Raw genomic sequence first — 17,636 nt, forward strand, 5'->3', positions numbered from 1 at the left:
ATGGAGATGGGCAGAAGAATGGGCTCCGTCCAGCCTTGCAAGCGCTGGACGAAACCCGTCAAATCTCACGTTTGATTACACAGAAGTTCAGTTTAGTATGTCCATGTATGTGCGTTAAGTGTTAATTTAGACCAATAAATGCACGCCCTTGGGATGCTATCGGCGTTCTTCCTGCTACACGCACATTTTTCTTGGAGTAACGTCCCAAGAAGCTGAAGCGAAGATGTTCCTCCTCCTCAATCCTCCCGCGTTTGGTGTATTTAACGGGAAACTGTTTTCAGGACAGGTAAAGGCTAAAGAGAAACCAGACAGGCGCCTAAGGACCGTGGCCACGGCCACAGGGAGGTCGCTCTACTACCTGCAGCCCTCGGTAGTGGCTCCTTGGGCGGCAATGCGCGACCCTCTGCAAACCAACTTGGACTAAAATTTCAGAGAACGCCACGAATAAACGCACACCTCGTTTCAACGCGAAAGCCCTATCCCACCTGCGACGCGTGGCAGCTCTTCGTGAGTTGCATTCCGTCTAAGAACAGAGGCGCTGGGTTTTTCCAGCCAAAAGCAAGGCTGAACGTCGGGCACAAGGCGGGCAGGAGCTCGCCCGTGAGGGAAATGGCTCCTGGGCATAAGAAACTGAAACGCAGGCGACATGCGGGAAAGCAAAAACTTTCAGTTTTCCTTGCGCTCCTAGTTACTGTTTAACATCCCCACCCACGTTTCAGTTTGTTTAGTAAATCGATCTGAAAGCAACTGCCGGGGCTCCGGCGCTGGCCCCGTCGCCATTACGCTAGGTTCCTATTTTGTTTCTCTCTTCCCCCTCCGGGGCAGATTGCACTCGGTGGCCGGGCGAACGAAAGTCAAGGCCCGCCGGGGAAACTGAGGGGGAAGAAGCGCGGATATGTTCCCCAGGCGGCTCTAAGCTGACTCGCAGTTGCTTCCCCCGCCAGGTAAGTTTTTATTTCCGCCGGCGCCTCTAGAAAGACGAGAGCAGAGCTCGGCCGACCGTGCGCCGGCGCTTTTGCCTTGCCCGGAACTACGAGGCCTTTCTGGTCCAGCTGGGAGCCGGCGGAGCTCCAGTGCCTCTCGCCGCCGGGCTGCTACCATGACAAGGCGAGAAAGAAACGAGAGCGACGGCTTCGCAGTCGAGAGGTCACGCCGCCGCCTTGCCTACTCAGGGCCTCCCGCCCCTTGAAACGGCGGGACTGCAGCCTCCTATTGGGGAACGAAGGCAGCCAACTCTTGCTTCCCTTTCTGGCTAGAAGGGGCTGGATCCGCTTGTCTCTCTCCGAAAATGTGAATTCCAAGATCTTCTAGCCCTGGTTACCTGCCCTTTTATACCGAAAGAAGTTTTAATTCGCTTTGGAGTTGGATTTAAAACAAGTTCTGGGAGACCTCTCCCCTTCCCGATAACTGGAGCCCTTTCTTTTATCCCACTTCCGGTGGGATGGGTTTCAGAGTAGATTGTTAAGGACAAGTTGCCCCACCATCCTGCTTCCTTAAAAAACCAACCAAACTTGGATAGCTTCCTCAAAAGTGCAGAGATTTCTGGTTATTCCCAGGGCGTTTCCCCAAACCACTATAAATTCCACTGCTGTTAGGAAGTGCTTGCCTCCACCTGAGAGCTAACAGAAAGGTCCTGCAATAAAATGTTAGGAAATATTAGTGCCTCTTGGTCTTCTGTTATCCATTGTCCTGACCCTACTTTGGACTTTGTCTCCAGAGTTCGGTTCCATTGTTGTTTATCTATTTCATTTCCTAAATTGACCAAATGCTGTTTGGCTATTATAGCAGGTGGTGGTATAATCTAGCATATTCCTTGCACTCATTTTAAGAATTAAGTTTTGCAGCCCCATATTTAGGGCAAAGAGGTCTAAATAAAATAAAGATACTGACAATTGAACAAGAAAAGAGTGAGAGACCATTACATTTGGTGAATCTAAAACTATCCAATATAAAACTCCCTTTTTATAAAAGATTATTTTGATAGACAGATCTTTCAGTGTTTGATTAATTCTGCTAAGTTACTTCATATACATGACAGTACATTTACATGAAACTTCCTTGTTGTCTGATTATGGTTTTAAAAAGCAACTGAATGAAACAGTCATATTTAAAATGATAACTCTAAAGATATTGTCTTCCACCATACAGTTAATGCCTGAACCCAAAGTGGCTGATTATTCAAATCAGTATATTTCATTACCTCCCACTCTTGGTTACATTTTTTTCCCAAAATAGTAAAAGCAAAATTGATTATTTTTCTCTTTCCTGTTTTGTCTTCATGACAATTCTATAAGTTATAAAAAAAAGACAATTGGCTCCAAGTCTTATCAACTGCCTTTTAAGATAATGTATAACTAGAATACTATGTGCTAGTATTCTAGTTATACATTATCTACAATGTAACTCTTTTAAAGGACTTCTAGAGGTTTGTCCCAGGATACCTAAGGGACGCTAGTGGAGAATACTGATGTAGAATATGAATTATTTAAATGAGATGAATGAAAGAGATGATAAAAAGGCCCTGCAGATGCCATTGTCCATCAATTACCTTTCACTATTGAGTCCTCTTCTTTCAGCCTGGTATTTCCCTTTATTTTAATTCTACCTTCATCTGGGGTCTTTGGGATCTTAGAGGGTTATTTCTCTGCTTATTTCTTGTCACAACAGTTTTATAGCGTAAAGTACTAGGTGAGTTTTAAAGGTAAGCCTCCTAGTCTAGATGAGGAATGAGCAATGAGCAGGTCCTACCTTTTTGTTATTGTTGACCTCAGTTCCATTGTCCTAATTCCCATGGACAGTGGAGGCATCTGTGCAGTACCACAGAATCCGGCTCATATCCTGTGATTCCTAAGCCATCTGGGTCTTTTTTTATCATAATCATTGAAAATTCAAAAGTATAGTTTCAAGATAGGAAATAGGTAAACTATGGTTAGATATGTATAAAACATTTTTTTTTTTAAAAAAAAACTCCCCAACTCTTCAAATTCAGCACAGTCCTCATGCATTATGTGTACCATTCCTGCTGTATTAAGTGGTTATTATCCACTTGAAGATTGGTGACCTAGTCTAAATCATCACGGGCCTCTACAGTACACCATGTTTTTGCACTCTTTCCACACACATACAGACACACCCAATCTGGTGATATTATCTTTCTGGACTGAATGACAACTTGTCCATCTCTCTGGAAGAAACACCAGCGGTCAGCTTGCTTATGTAACTATTTCTGTCTCTACGGTAGATCTACACAAAATAATGCTCATGGATCACATGTTGCCTTGTGCTGCTGGCACTTTTTGAAAAATAGTCTGTGGCCACCAAACACTCCCAAGAAAGACCTGCTGCTTCACAGCCATATCTGCCTGTAAGAAACATTGCCAAGCGCCTCCAGTGGTATCAGGCTCATGGACACTGCCAGTTCCATTGCTGTCTTGGAGACACTGGCTATCAATTAGCTGATTGGCATGCTATTTTCTTGTGGCCTACCATTATTGTAAAGATATAAATCTGACTCTTTCTTTCTCTAAGTTGTGCAAGCTACTTAGAACCTAAAGCTACCACAGTACTATTAGTCAGTATTGCAATGAGAAAAGTGATACTCTCTTTTCTAAAACTGACAAAGCAACTTCCACCAAGAAAGAGTCTGGATCTCATGTGGCATATTGGCTACTCTCTATAGATACAGTGTTCAGTATAATAAGCATGTATAGAAAATTCCTGAAAGTGAAAGAATAAGTCAATTGAAAATAGAGGAACTCTATAAACAAACTTTTGGAGGAATAGTTATTACTGTATTAATGGAATTTAACTTGGAATTAAATATGTTTGGAATTTAGAACTGATGACATGACAAAATAATAATTCCTTGTTCTCCAGTATTAGATGTCTTTTATTCGTTTAGTTACCTATTTCTGAGGAAGTTGGAGTTCTAAGCTCCTTGTAGATAAAACACATACTTGTATATGATTGCTCAGAAGTAAGTTCTACTGGGTTTAGTTTGGTTTGTTCCTCAAGAAGATGATTTTGCATTTCATGTAACACCAACAGACACAAAAGTAGACTATACACTATGAAATATTCAGGTAAAATGTCAGTTGTGGGAAGGCTGTTTTGAATGTTTTATTGATCATCCCATTCTCTTTTTCTCTTTTGTTGCTTTTTGAAAACGTGTTTAAAGGGAGTTAAGATGGAAAACACTTAAAATGTTCTTTTGTAACAGGCTCCATGCTTCCCATAATTCCTCTGTCACTCTGTAGCTTTGAGAAAGGGAAAAAAAACAGTTTAGATGCTGTTTTCATTGCTTACTACTTGCTTCCCTGTCTCTCTCTTCCTGTCTCACAGATGCACAACAGCTCTGCCTGAGGCACACCTCATACACATTAAAAAAAATCAAGCATAGGACAAGATCCCAATGCACCTACTTTTTTCAGAACATTGTCTTTCATTTTTGTGGCTTGTGCAATTGGAAAACAGAACCATTTTTCTCTTTCCTCCAATGTTCATCAGACTTGATTAGGGATAGCAAAGTAGAAATTGTCTTTCCTCATTTAACACTGAGTAAAGTGGAAGATCTGGTCTGCTTTCAAATTAACAGAAAGGTTGTATTTTCCACTGTGGGATGAAATCCCAAGTGATATGTAGAGGGAAAGAAGCTATTGCCCAGTGTTAGCTGTTATTGTTGTCCTTCAACATGGCTTCTCAACTTCAGCAACTTTAAGATATGTAGACTTCAATGCCCAGAATTTCCCAGGCAGCATTCTGGAAGCTGAAGTTTATGTATCTTAAAAGCTGCAGAAGTTGAGAGACACTATGTTGGACTATAACTTCTTGTCTTTTCAGTTTGCAGGGGATGATGGAAGTTTTAATCCCATGTGTTTTGTTGATACCAGTTTGCTGAAAGTGTTAATACTTTACACTACTATCAAACCTCAAAATAGCAGAAACCACGCCTTCAGTTTTTAGTAGCATGATCAGAGGGCCATAAACTCTGAGGGTTCCAGAAGAGACTTGGAGGGCATAGTGTTCCCATTTTGGCAATTGGCCAGTGTGATGTGACTCCATAAGGTGTAGAAATTAAAGCCATTTAGCTAATTAAATAAATTATGGTTCAGTTACTAGAAGATACTGTGTTGAATAAAAAGCACAGCTATTATGAAAGTAGTCTCATTATTACATCTCATCCCAGATTTTGGAATATTTTATTTATAAAGTTTCTACTTACTTTGTTATACTATTCACTAACATTAGTAGGAGTAGCACTCTGGAATGGATGGTAGTACTGAATTTCTTCTGGATTTTTCAAGTATATTTAAACCATTATCCTGTTTTTGTTTTGTCTTACGGATTACCTTCAGTGTTTTGCCTATAGAAATAAGCTCAGTTGCATTGAGAGGGATTTATTTCCATGTAGTAAGGCAGCATTTGATTGAAGAGTCTAACAGTATACAATGTTGGGAAACAAGCAAATTCCAGAGAATTTAATGAGATTTATTACCAAGTGGGTATAGCAGAGATTCAACAAGTTTTAGTTCATGGAGGGGAACAAAATTACGGTGCAGAACATGCAAGAGTAAAATACAGGCAGACAACTTGTGATTTTTGGAGCATCTAGTTTTGGGAGTTAGTCTTTATTTTAAAACTATATTAAGCCTTTTTTAGACTTAGGCTACAGTTTCCTAGTTCAGTACAACGAAAAAATGTTTTAAGTAGAGCTCTAGTGCCACAAAAAAGATGGTTTTTACATTGGAGTATAGTATGGATGTTTTAACTATGAATTTAAGCGGTTCACATTTTGCTTCTTCACTGAGGTCCCCAGGTGGATTTAGGCAAACCATTATCTTGAAGCCTCTGTTCTCCATTGTTTAGTATGGAACATGACAATGGTTTATTTCACAGGGCTGCATTAGATTTAGAAGTGTGCTGAATTCTTGAAAGGCAGTAATAACATACCATACTGCTGTAATTTCATAGCTGTTGTTCAAGAAGCTCACTCAGAAAACGCCTTTAAAAAACAACAACCCAAGGCTTTTTTCTTGCTTTATTTTTTTACTCATGGATTACTGAAACAGAATTTTTAAGATAAAGAGAAGTTTATGTTGATTTTCAGAGCAACCAACAGATGATGTCACAGTGGCATATGTATAAATTTAATTGGGACTTTCTGTTTTCTAACAGGGCTTCTTTTTCCCTTCTATCTAGCTATGCAAATATAATTTTATAACATTTAAGAAGTGTTCAGATTTTATTTCCCTATCCAGGAAGGCTTTTCTTATTATCTGTCTTAGTAGTAGATGGGAGGTTTCTGGACAAACAATATATGGCAGCAGGTAAATCAATCAATCAATTGTTAAATAAATTATTAAACAAAGACAAACAAATAAAAACAAACAAATAAACTTCCGATCCATTGCTACCATCTGGTGGTTATCTGGATTTTTTTTTAATGATTGCTTAACCCAGGTCTGGTAGTAGATATTTTAAAGACTGGAGTTGCACTTTAATACTGATTAATGAACCAAATAAATAAAGGTATGCATATGGTTTCTTTAGGTCTGGCTAAATGTAATGTGAAAACCCAGCACTGATTTTTTTAAAAACAACAACAACAACATAATTTTTGAAATCTGAATTCTACAAATGATACTGTAATCAATAAAACTTGCTTATAAAAACTGTAACTTAGCATGTTGTGCAAACTGGACTATACATTATAAGAAACAGTTGAAAGAAAACCCAGCATAAATTAATATAGAGGAGGCAAACTATTTTCTGCTAGAGAGATTTTGTGCTTTCCTTCCCATCCTTATTTATGATGTTTTTTTTTTCCCCACTATTTTTTTTTCTATCCCAAATTGGTCACATTGCTGCTGAATTTTGGCATCAGGACCTCAGAGGGCCTTGGTGTTTACAAACTAGGGCTGGGGATTTTGTATTCCTTTTTAAGAAAAGAAATGCAGACAGGCCTTAGAACGTTTGCACCAAACATTTTCCCTGACTTCCAGGAAATGTTGGCTCTCTTAATTCTGCATAGCATTGTAGTCCTTGTCTGTAGAGGACTTGCTGCAAATTTTTATCCTACTGCATTTGCTCCCAGGTAAATGTGTATTCAAATACCACCAGTATCTAATTCTAGTTAATTCAATAGTCTTGCATCCAAATAAAATTCATAAAGTTACTTGGAATTGGAGGAATTTTGTAACAATTATATTAAAGCTACATACCAAACTGAGAAGCTGTTGCTTTTTCATAATGCTTTTTTTCCCCATAATGCTGAGAAGCTTTGCTTTTTCATGTTCTGACCAATGTTTCAGAAGGTCCAACATTTAGTATTTCTTTTTAATTTTTTTTCTTTTAATAGAAAAGTTTATTTAACATTCATACGTTTAAAAAAAACAAACAAATAAACACACACACAAACACACATACACACATATATATTGGGTATATACATACACCCAATGTATATAATATTTCTACAAATGTGTTTTATTGTTGCATAATTTCATTACAAATTCTAATCTATGGATTGGATGTATATATATAGTTAGTATTCACTCTGTTCCCATTTTTAACTGAATTACATTAAGATGTTACTAGAAAATAGATTCAAGGAAAAAAAAGATAAGGAAGCTACTTGGAAAAAGAGTAAAGAAGTATGTAATAATGTGCCTCAGAAATGCATGGAGTTGCATTGTTGGAAATATGAAAAAAGAGGTATGATGAAGGAAAAGAGGCTGTGGTTGAAAAAGAATAATTGCTACAAAAATCGGGGTGAAAGGTACTGTACATGGTGTATATAGAGAAAGGATTGTTGTATATAAAGCAAGGGAATGTTAAAATCAAAAGAGGCACATAACATGTAGAATGAATTCTATGGAAATAAGTACTTTGCGTGTGGGTGAAAAGGACTAAACAAATAGCTTTCAATATGATGAATGAAATTAAAAATAGAAGTAATAAAGATATTTGGGATAAAACTGAAATGAAGGTATGCTGGAAGAATATTTTAGAGACTGGCAAGGGAGTGACAGTGAGATGTTGAATGACATGCCATAAATGCTCATGTCTTCAGAAAAAATATGAAAAAGAAGTCATATTTGATCAGAAAATATTAAAAAAAGTTTAAGATACATTGATTGGTAATTAGAGAAATTCTAATTCATTGTTGTGGTTATACTTATAGAGTAACTTTGGTTTGTTTAACATGTTTCTAAACTAAAAATAAATCTGTGCCTGTTGATTGGAATTATATTTCTCTTCTACAAAGGTAGCCAAATTGAACGCAAAAATAATATGGTATTGCAAATTGGTTGCTGAAGGCAATGAGAATAACATATGATGGAAGTAAAACGTGAGAATAAATGAAATGGTTTGTGAATCAACATTGATAAGGTAAAAAGGCAGGCATGTATGATATCACTTGGTTGTTTAATGTATTTACAGAAGATTATAATAAATGCTTGCAATGACATTAGACACATTAGTTGGAAATGCAAAATGCATACCTTTTTATGTATACAATTTTGTGTTGTTGATTAAGAACCCAAATGATTTGCAGTGAGATTGACACAACAAGGAGTTAGGATCTGAAAATTAATATGTGAAAAGACCAAGGTGGATCCTAACTCCTTGTTGTGTCAGTCTCACTGCAAATCATTTGGGTTCTTAATCAACAACACAAAATTGTCTACATAAAAAGGTATGCATATTTTTTCATTTCCAACTAATGTGTCTAATGTCATTGCAAGCATTCATTATAATTTTCTGTAAATACATTAAACAACCAAGTGATATCATACATGCCTGCCTTTTTACCTAGGTAGTTCTGCTGGCAGGAAAAATGGAATGAAGGATTGTAGATTAGATGTAAAAAATAATAAAAAACTATTCTAAATAGAAAAACATGTAAACCTTAGTTCAATGTTTATTAAAGATGGGGAATCAATGGAAACAGTTTACAAAATTTAAAAAATGTAATCTTTTGTAAGGAATGAATGTTTGAAAGTGAAACTGACTGTTTAAGACTGCTATTTCGCTTACTTTGTTATAGGTAGTTAAGAATTTGGGTAAAGAGAAGCAGAAAGTTTGTTGAATGTAGCAGAAATGGGATACATAAAAGTACTTAAGAAGTATATACAGTAAAAGAAGAAGAGATAGGGTCAAGAATTCAAAACATAATATTAGGGGCTATTGACAGTTTGATCCTCCCGACTATATCCACTTTTCCTTTAAAACCACGCAAACTGGTTGCTGTTAACATCGCTACTAGCAATGAATATGCACTTGGTGAAAAATAATGGCAGTGTAGAGAATGACACAGAATTGTAATATTGTAAGAGATGAAGAGAAAATGCTTTGTGTCATCTAAGCTATATGTGATTTTAAATGCAGCACTTTTGTCATGTTTCCCTTTACCTTCCTTTGTTCCAAACGGAACAGCACCAGGGTTCTGCCATAGGTTTTTTTTTTAAAAAAAAATAAAAAATACCGTCACTCTACCGTCCTATTTTTGTCTATTTTTGTTCCTTTTGTTTTTCTGATGTGGTAACTGAATTTGTACCCAAGTGTGCACTCACTACATAGTTTCAAAGAACATTATTGAATCAGTGAGCCTGTTTTTCAGTTTCTTTTCTAATGATTTTAAGCATTGATTTCTACAAGAGCTGTGCACTGGTTGACATGAGATATCCACCCTGTCTCAAGGATCCCTTTCATGTTTCTTCCCTACCAGCTGACATCTCATTAATATATAGGCAAAATCTGCAATGTTTATGCTAACAGATATTATATTTGCCATTTAAAAGCCTATTCACTAGGAAAGATCTTTGTGCAGCTTGACACTCTACACAATTCCTTTTTTATTTTTCCACTTTGAATGTGGAAACCATATGCAAATACGGCCACTTAAGGGCTCGGTTCTAATTCCAGGTTGCCATTATGAAAGTTAAAAACACTTGGGGTCAGCCTTCCATCTTGCATAACTCACTAGTGTGAGAATTATCTATTTATTCCTATTTCTTGTTCTATTAGCAGTCATGGCAGTTAATTTTTACATAGAGAAAAATAACCTGATATAAGATTCTGCTAATAACATAACTAAAAACAGATGAAAACTGGACTTCCCATCAAAAGGAAAGGTAGTTCAGCCCACTTCATAGCTTAAGCAAGAGAAAATGTGCAAAAATTTGAACTTGGATTTCATTATAAATATAATTTATACCTGAGAAACAGCAATTGCAGTAAATTTTTCACATTTCTTGGATTTTTCTACAGTACAGCTAGTCCTCATTTGTTCAATGAGCATTCCAAGTTATGATGGTGCTGAATAATAGGGATTTAAAACACGTCTGCACAGTTGTGGCCATCACATGATCATGATTCAGGAGCTTGGCAACCAGCCTGCTATTATGGCATCACAGCATAACCATGATCATATAGTGGTGGTTTGAAACTTTCACTGCTGGCTTCTGAAAAGCAGAGTCAATAGGAAAACTGTCAATAGGTTGCAAATGGCAATCATGTTACTACAAGATGCTGTGACCACATTGGATTTGCCTATCAATGGCACCTGGGACTGCTGGATCTGCCATCGTAATTTGGTGCAACTGTACCAATGGTTGTACCTAGTCCCAATTATCATTGGCAAGCCTACATTGGTAAACAATTCATCAGAAATTTTTAAACTTTTGTGTAGTTCCAACTTAGTCTGCGAGAAAGAAGATGACAGTGGTTGACAATGGCAGCTAAATTTGCTCAGAGCCGTTATTGAGGGATTTGTCAGGAATCTATGTATACAGTATCTGTTGGTCCACTCAGACATCTCTCTCTTTTTCACTTTCTCTCTCTCTCTCTGGATATATTACTAATAATTTAAACTCCAATCTATAACATGAAATTTAGGTCAGTCTAAGATTACAGCTTTGGACCTGAAAGCATGTGAAAGAATGTGATTTGTCTTTTCACATAATAGCAATTGAAAGGTAGGCTTTGGATGCTGAGTGGCTTGCCTCACAATGCTTTGGCTCATTGATCTCCTAACTTTATTTTTTAGCAGTATTAATGGTAATTTTATAGGTAGGTATGCAATTTTAAATGATGATTAATTTCTTTCTGACATCTTGTTTAAGTGAACCCTGTATGAGAACCCATCCTTGCATGGCAACTAAGCTGAAAAAACAGGTAAAAGAAATTCCTTATTACAGCGATGTTAAGCATGAAGTAAAAGCAGGGTTGCATATCCAGTATGTTATATGAAGTCAATTCTTGTTGTTACCTGATTTATTGTTCTGATACTTGCTTTATTCCAGTGCTTATGCACAATCTTACAGGATGAAATGATTGTTATTGTTTGCCTGATAGGTGAATTCTCCTACAACCTTATCATTGCAAAACGTAAAATGCCATACTTTAAGCAAAGGAGCACATAGAATTCTCATTTTATTTGTGTTATATTTTATATTAAAACTTAAAGTTCAATTTGATGAACACCAGATGACCATACTGAACTTCGTAGTACACAAATCTAAGTAAATATTCTCAAGGTTGGGTCATGAATGCATTATTATTGTGAAGTTCTGATATGATAACATAACTGCCATAATTGACAGGTGGATACATCAAAAGCAAAACACAAATGTGCTAAATTTTTTGGTATTTTGTAGATATTTTAAAATATAATTCAATCATTGTGATTGAATCAGGTTTTCACTTTACATTTTCTTTCTTCCTTTTTTTTTTAAAGGTAAATTCAGGTTGGAATAACACATATAATGTCAAAGCTGAAATCTATCAAACTGATAGAGCCAGGCTACATTTTCAGCCCTTTTCCAATTGTCAATTTAAGTTAATTGAAAGCGAAAGGTCTCGGATTCAGGATTGGGCCATTTAAACACAAGCGTGCTGCTTTCATTTCATAGAAGGGCAATCTCCCTGCACACACGTATTTTTAAAAGGTTCATTCATAATTCTCCCTTCACACTTCTATTGGAAATGACAGAATTCATTATTTTTGAGCTTCAAACTATTTTCCTCCAACTTGGGTGATGAATTGTATGAGATTTACTTCACAACATGACATGGCAGCCCTTGAGATTTTAAAATACTATGAGCTAGTTGCCTGCCCTTTGTAGCCTCTGAGGAGCAAGAGTAAAAGGAACTTTAGACTGGCCTTCTGTGTCTTAGGGCGGATCACAAAGTATTTTTAGGCCATCATGCAAACCATCATTTTAGAACCTTCAGCACTAACAGCCAGAAGTTTTTGAGGGACAACTTGTATGCTTTGTCCTGCTTCATTTCCATGGCAGTAACCAACTGCCTAGTTCCCACTCTTCCCAAATATTCCATTTGTATGCTAATTGTAAAAAATGGCTTATGATTTGGTTTGGTATCTCCAATTGGCTTGGTGGTCATGTGACTGGCTGGGCGTGGCCAACTCAACATCACTCACATCGAGGCACACATCTCCTCGCCTGGCCTCTCATGACTGTGAGGATGCTGCAACAGTCGCAAGTGTGAAAACTGGCCATAAGTCACTTTTTTCAGTGCCATTGTAACTTTGAATGCTCACTCCACACAAGCAAAGTACCAGCAAAGGAGGAAAAAAAAACCTCCAGAGAAGTTCCAGAGACAGGAAGTCTAGTCCTGCCAAGAATGTAATAAGGGTTAACGGAGAGGCAGTTTCTGTAAGTAACACCAGAATGTTTCCTTCCTGCCTTCTTTTCAGGATTAGGCCAGTAATTTCTTCTAGCAACCGGTTCTAGCAAATAGGTGCGAACCTGTAGAATCCCACCCCTGCATACTACTGTTAATATTTTGATGATAAATGTAATGGAACAAAATAGATGAAGTTTATCTCTAGGTTTTGGATCAATTTATCTTGCCTTGTTGGTCAATTTTGGAATGTTTCAATTATACAGAAACTTAAACATTTAACCTTACTTTCATGGATATAGATTTGCTCTTCTGATTTTTCTTTAGGTTTGCATTCTACCTTTTTGACACTCTAATATTTGATGACTCCTAATGTGCCAAGGGGCCCACAAACTTTTTCCACCAAGTTTCCTCCTCTGTGTCTCACACACAGACACATATATTTGAAAGTGGGAAATAAATACATTGCAAAGTTTTACATCTTTCTTATTAATTTTATTTTAGGAAAAAAAATGATGAAAGTATGAAATTAAGTTAGAGTGTCAAGATGAGTAGGAGGTAAAAGTGCTTGGCTGGGATAGGGGCTAAAATCTGGGACAGGGAGCATACTAATACATTGAGGCTTGCATGATTATGATTAAATGATTATGATAGCCATTCTATGAATAAACAAGGCCAGAGCAGATCTGTTGAGAAAACACTCACAATACCATCTCAACATTCCAAATGTTTCCAACACATCAAAAGTTGGCTATTTTTATCATATAATTTTAATGTTTTCTTTTGATCTAATAGCTATGAGTAGCATATGCTCTCTCTTTGGAATCCTTAGCTCTTTCAATGGGAAAATATTAGAAAGCTTACTAGAACTATCCATCAGGGGTGGGTTTCTACCAGTTCTGTCCACCTGTGTAGAACTGGTAGCTCTGAAGAGCAGCAGACATAGAACCGGTTCTGTGTCTGCTGCTGTTTTGGCCCACCTGCTCGCCCGGGCTCTTACCTGACCTTTATTTCCTGCTTTTTCAACTGCAGCTGCTTTGCGCGACACAGCTGCAGTTGAAAAAGCAGGAAAAGGATTTTCCAACCGCTGCACACTTGCACGCAACTCTGCTCAGCTGTCCAGGCAGCTCAGCAGGTTGTAAATAGCACTCGTGCGACTCGCGTGTGCAAAGCGTGCATGCACACGCAACGCAGAGTAACAGAACTGGTAGTTCTACCAGTCGGATCCCATCCCTGCTATCCATCTATTATATATGGAAAAGCTTCTTTGTCATGATTTTGCCTTAAGAGGGACACAGAAACCCTCTTGAAATTATCTTTCCTTCTTTCCCTGATCTGTTTTTTTAAATTGACACTTTAATGCAAATAAAGTTATTAAGACTGAATTTTGCAATCTTGGTTTACTGAATATTTTGGAATATTGGCTGAGAAAAATAGACTTCTTGTTTATACTAACTTCTCTTATTGTTCTGCCTGATTATATGCTAAGCAAACAGGAATGCTGTTAATCATATTTGCACTTCAGTTCAGCACTTAGGACTTAGGGCTGAAACTAGTCTCTACTTTACAACAAGAGTGTGCAGGTCAGCACACAGACACATGTTCTAAGAGCTCTGAAAGTGAAACTTATTGGATTATTCCAGATAAACAACTTAAGTATATATCAGTGAGACGATTAACATTTTGAATACGTAAATAACATTCAGATTTCAACTGGGATATCACAAAAAATGTGCACTTTACAAGGCGTTCATTTTTTATTGTAAGAGCCAACTGGGAAGCATTGAGTATGAAAAATTATACCAATTTGTCTCATGATGTTTGATTGGTAGCATTTCATTTCTTTCCTTGATAAAGGACAAATGAGGGAATATATATGGCTACTCTTCAGTTAGACAAACCCCTCATTCCAGAGTACAGGTCATGGAATCATGATAATAAATTAAGGAAAACTTTCTAATGGTAAGAGCAGCTTAACAGTTGACTCCTCCACCTCATTAGTGGGATATGTTCTAGCAAAAACTGAATAGATATTTGCAAGGGAAGCTTAAATTTGGATTCCTGCATTGAACAGAAGGTTGCATTTAATGGCCAATGTGGCCCCATCTGACTTTATGTTATAATAATCAAAGTAATGGTTATGCCTTAATTTTCCTTTCCAAACTGAACAAATGTACAGAAAGCAGGCTGGGTTAGTAAAATAGAATTCCCTGTAACTAGACTTGGAAGTTTCTTCCTGTGGTACCTAGCTCATCTCCAGATCTGGTCCTGTATACTGTACTTCAAAGAGGATGAAAATATACCAAAGAAACTTGGAGGACAGCATAGTGTAATATAGTACCTATTCATGAGGAAACTCAATAGATTTAGTCTAGATGTTAATGACCTCGTTAAGAAAAAAGCAAATTTCAGTTAAATTTTAGGAAACAGTTACACCACTTCAGCAATGAAGCTAGTTATCTTGGAAGATGAAGGTAGATTCATTTTTGCTGGAGAGCTTTATGTATCAACTAGATCAGGGGTTGCCAACCTTTTGGACCTCAGGGACCACCAAACTCATAATTTTAGATCCCAGGGACCACTAACTGGTTCTGTGGGCATGGCCTAATTTATGGGTGTGGCTTGGTGGTCATGTGACTGGCTGGGCATGGCTTGTATGTAAATATTATAAATATTTATATAAATATTGATTTTTTTTATAAAAAAAGAGCAACTTTTACCCAAAAGCAGGCAAAGCAGGCAGGGAGATTGAGTTGCTCACAGAATCACAGATTCAATCAGAAATCTATCTGCCATTGGCTAGCTCAGTCTGTCACATAAAATTTGCTTGCAAGCAAACTCATAAAATTTGCTAGTAAGCAAACTCCACAAAATTAACTCACAACACACCATGCATGTAAATATTGAATTTTTTATAAAAAGAGCAACTTTTGCCCAAAATCAGGCAAAGCAGGCAGATTGAGTTGCTCACAGAATCATTCAGTGATCTATCTATCTGCCATTGGCTAGGTCAGTTTCTCAAATTTGCTTGCTGTGAGTCTGCACTGAATTTACTTGCAAGCAAACCTTCAGTCCTAAGGGAGGTTTGGCTGTGCTGAACTGAAGTTCTAAAGACTGGCTAGAAAGCAAGAAATCCAACCAATTTCCTGGTTCCTAACTAATCTAAATCTCCCGGCACAGCAGAACAGATGATGGTCAGAAAAAGGAAAAATAGCAACTTAGCAGACAAGCTTTCTGGGTAAGGAGTGTGTAGGCGGGGAGGGTTCCCGCGGGCCATGTGGGTGGTGCAGCCTTGTGTTTCCGTGTAGCCTGGATTAATTGCTTTGGGGGGGTGCTCTGGGGGTGAGATTTCTCTGTGGCCCACCAAAATTTTCTCACGGCCCACCAGTGGGCCATGGCCCACCCGTTGACGACCACTGAACTAGATCAGTGTCTCTCAAACTAGGCAACTTTAAGATGTGTGGATTCCCCTTCTTAAGAGGCCTGTAAGGGACATGCAAAAGTGCACCATTGTGCCTCCCATCCATGTCCTATTGTCCCCATTTATTTGTACCTATTTCCTGTATTCTTACTCATGATTTTACTTATACTTGTTATCTTGTAAGTGATTGACAAATCAAATAAAATCAAATGAAAAAATAAAAAAATATGTGGATTTCAACTTTCAGAAATGGCTGGCTAGGGAATTCTAGGAATTGATCTCAATGTAACTTAAAGTTGCCAAAACACTGAGAAATACTGAAGTAGGTATAACTTTTTGGAGAGGCTCTACTTTGGATAGGGATATAGAAATAAATGTACCGAGTCTGAGTGCTATATATAGTGCTAATGTTTCATACTATTTCATTCAGTTTTTCAGTGAATCAGTCATAGCAGCAAGAGTTTGGAGGTATCTGCAGGTTTTGATATATGGAATTTGTGCATAATTTTGCATAATAAGTTTTTCCTATGCAACTTACCTAAATACCTGCATTTTACTTTTTTTTTATAGAAGCACACTTTATGCACATTATATTTTCACAACCTTTTAAAATAAGTGCTGCTTTGCATGGGCTGTCCTTCACAATAATGGATAGTAGAAGACTGTTTACTGCTGCTGTCCATGATGTGGCTAAGTACGTTTTGGAGAATTGTAGCATGTTGATGTAAAATCCATAACTAGTGGTATCTGTCAGGTGTGCTTAAAAAAAGTCAGTGTGGCGACTGCGATAGGTGGATCAGTCACACTGTTATAGCTACCATCTTGACTCTTTAAACCCTTGTCTTTTACCTAGTTAGCTCTGGATGATCAGCATAGAGCAAGGAGGAAAAAAGGCTGGGAATTCCAGGAGTTGAGTCCACACATCTTAAAATAAGCCAGGGTTGAGAAATACTGGGTCAGTGATCTGGGTTAGTTAGAGTCAATAATTTACAATTCTCCATGCCTGTGAACGATAGGCTTTGGATGTGTTCATTTTGATGTCCCCAAATGAAGAGGTTGCCTTACACATTCAAATTCATCCTCATTCATGTTCTTCAAGAAAACAGTTTATAATACAAAACTACAATGCATGTCTCATTCGTGTCTCTTCAGCACTAACTTGTTTTTTCTCTCTCCCATTTTTGTACCTTCTAAATGAAGTTGTCCAACACTGATTTCTTCCAAGTATCTGCCTGTTTATTCATGACTAGCACTGATATATTTTTTTCCTAACGTGGCTAAGGAATTATGTGTGTTATATTTTTAAAGAATCTAAATCTATCAGTACCTGGATGAAGGGATGATGTGTGAGATGACCATTGACAATCTCCCCTCACTGACGAGAAGCATTTAATTCTGTTATTGGTATATGACATTCTAGATCACTATTGAAAATCAATAAGCTGCTAAAGGTCAGCCTTACAGCTTGACCTAAATCCATTTAGAGCCACTTTATATACCTCATTAGGAATGTAATTTAAAGCTAAAATGCCTTACCCACATACTGTTATATAGTGTCATTAGTATG

At 37.4% G+C, this 17,636-nt stretch overlaps 1 protein-coding gene across 3 annotated transcripts in view; it reads left to right on the plus strand.

Annotated features, from left to right (window-relative positions):
• The first annotated feature begins 713 nt into the window (after nt 1-713).
• Nucleotides 714-17,636, plus strand: part of HNF4G (hepatocyte nuclear factor 4 gamma) — a 94,850-nt gene continuing 77,927 nt past the window's right edge. For 2 of the 3 annotated variants that reach the window (XR_015748953.1, XM_026689183.2), the window contains exon 1: nt 722-944. The gene's annotated coding sequence lies outside the window, so the exon portion shown is untranslated. Of the gene's footprint in view, nt 945-17,636 lie in introns of all 3 variants that reach the window. The other variant, XR_015748954.1, reaches the window with a different exon arrangement.

This window comes from Notechis scutatus, chromosome 3, assembly GCF_049901735.1.
Source record: "Notechis scutatus isolate UNSWTSFEM ecotype Mainland chromosome 3, rNotScu1.2, whole genome shotgun sequence".
Taxonomy (NCBI): Eukaryota; Metazoa; Chordata; class Lepidosauria; order Squamata; family Elapidae; genus Notechis; species Notechis scutatus.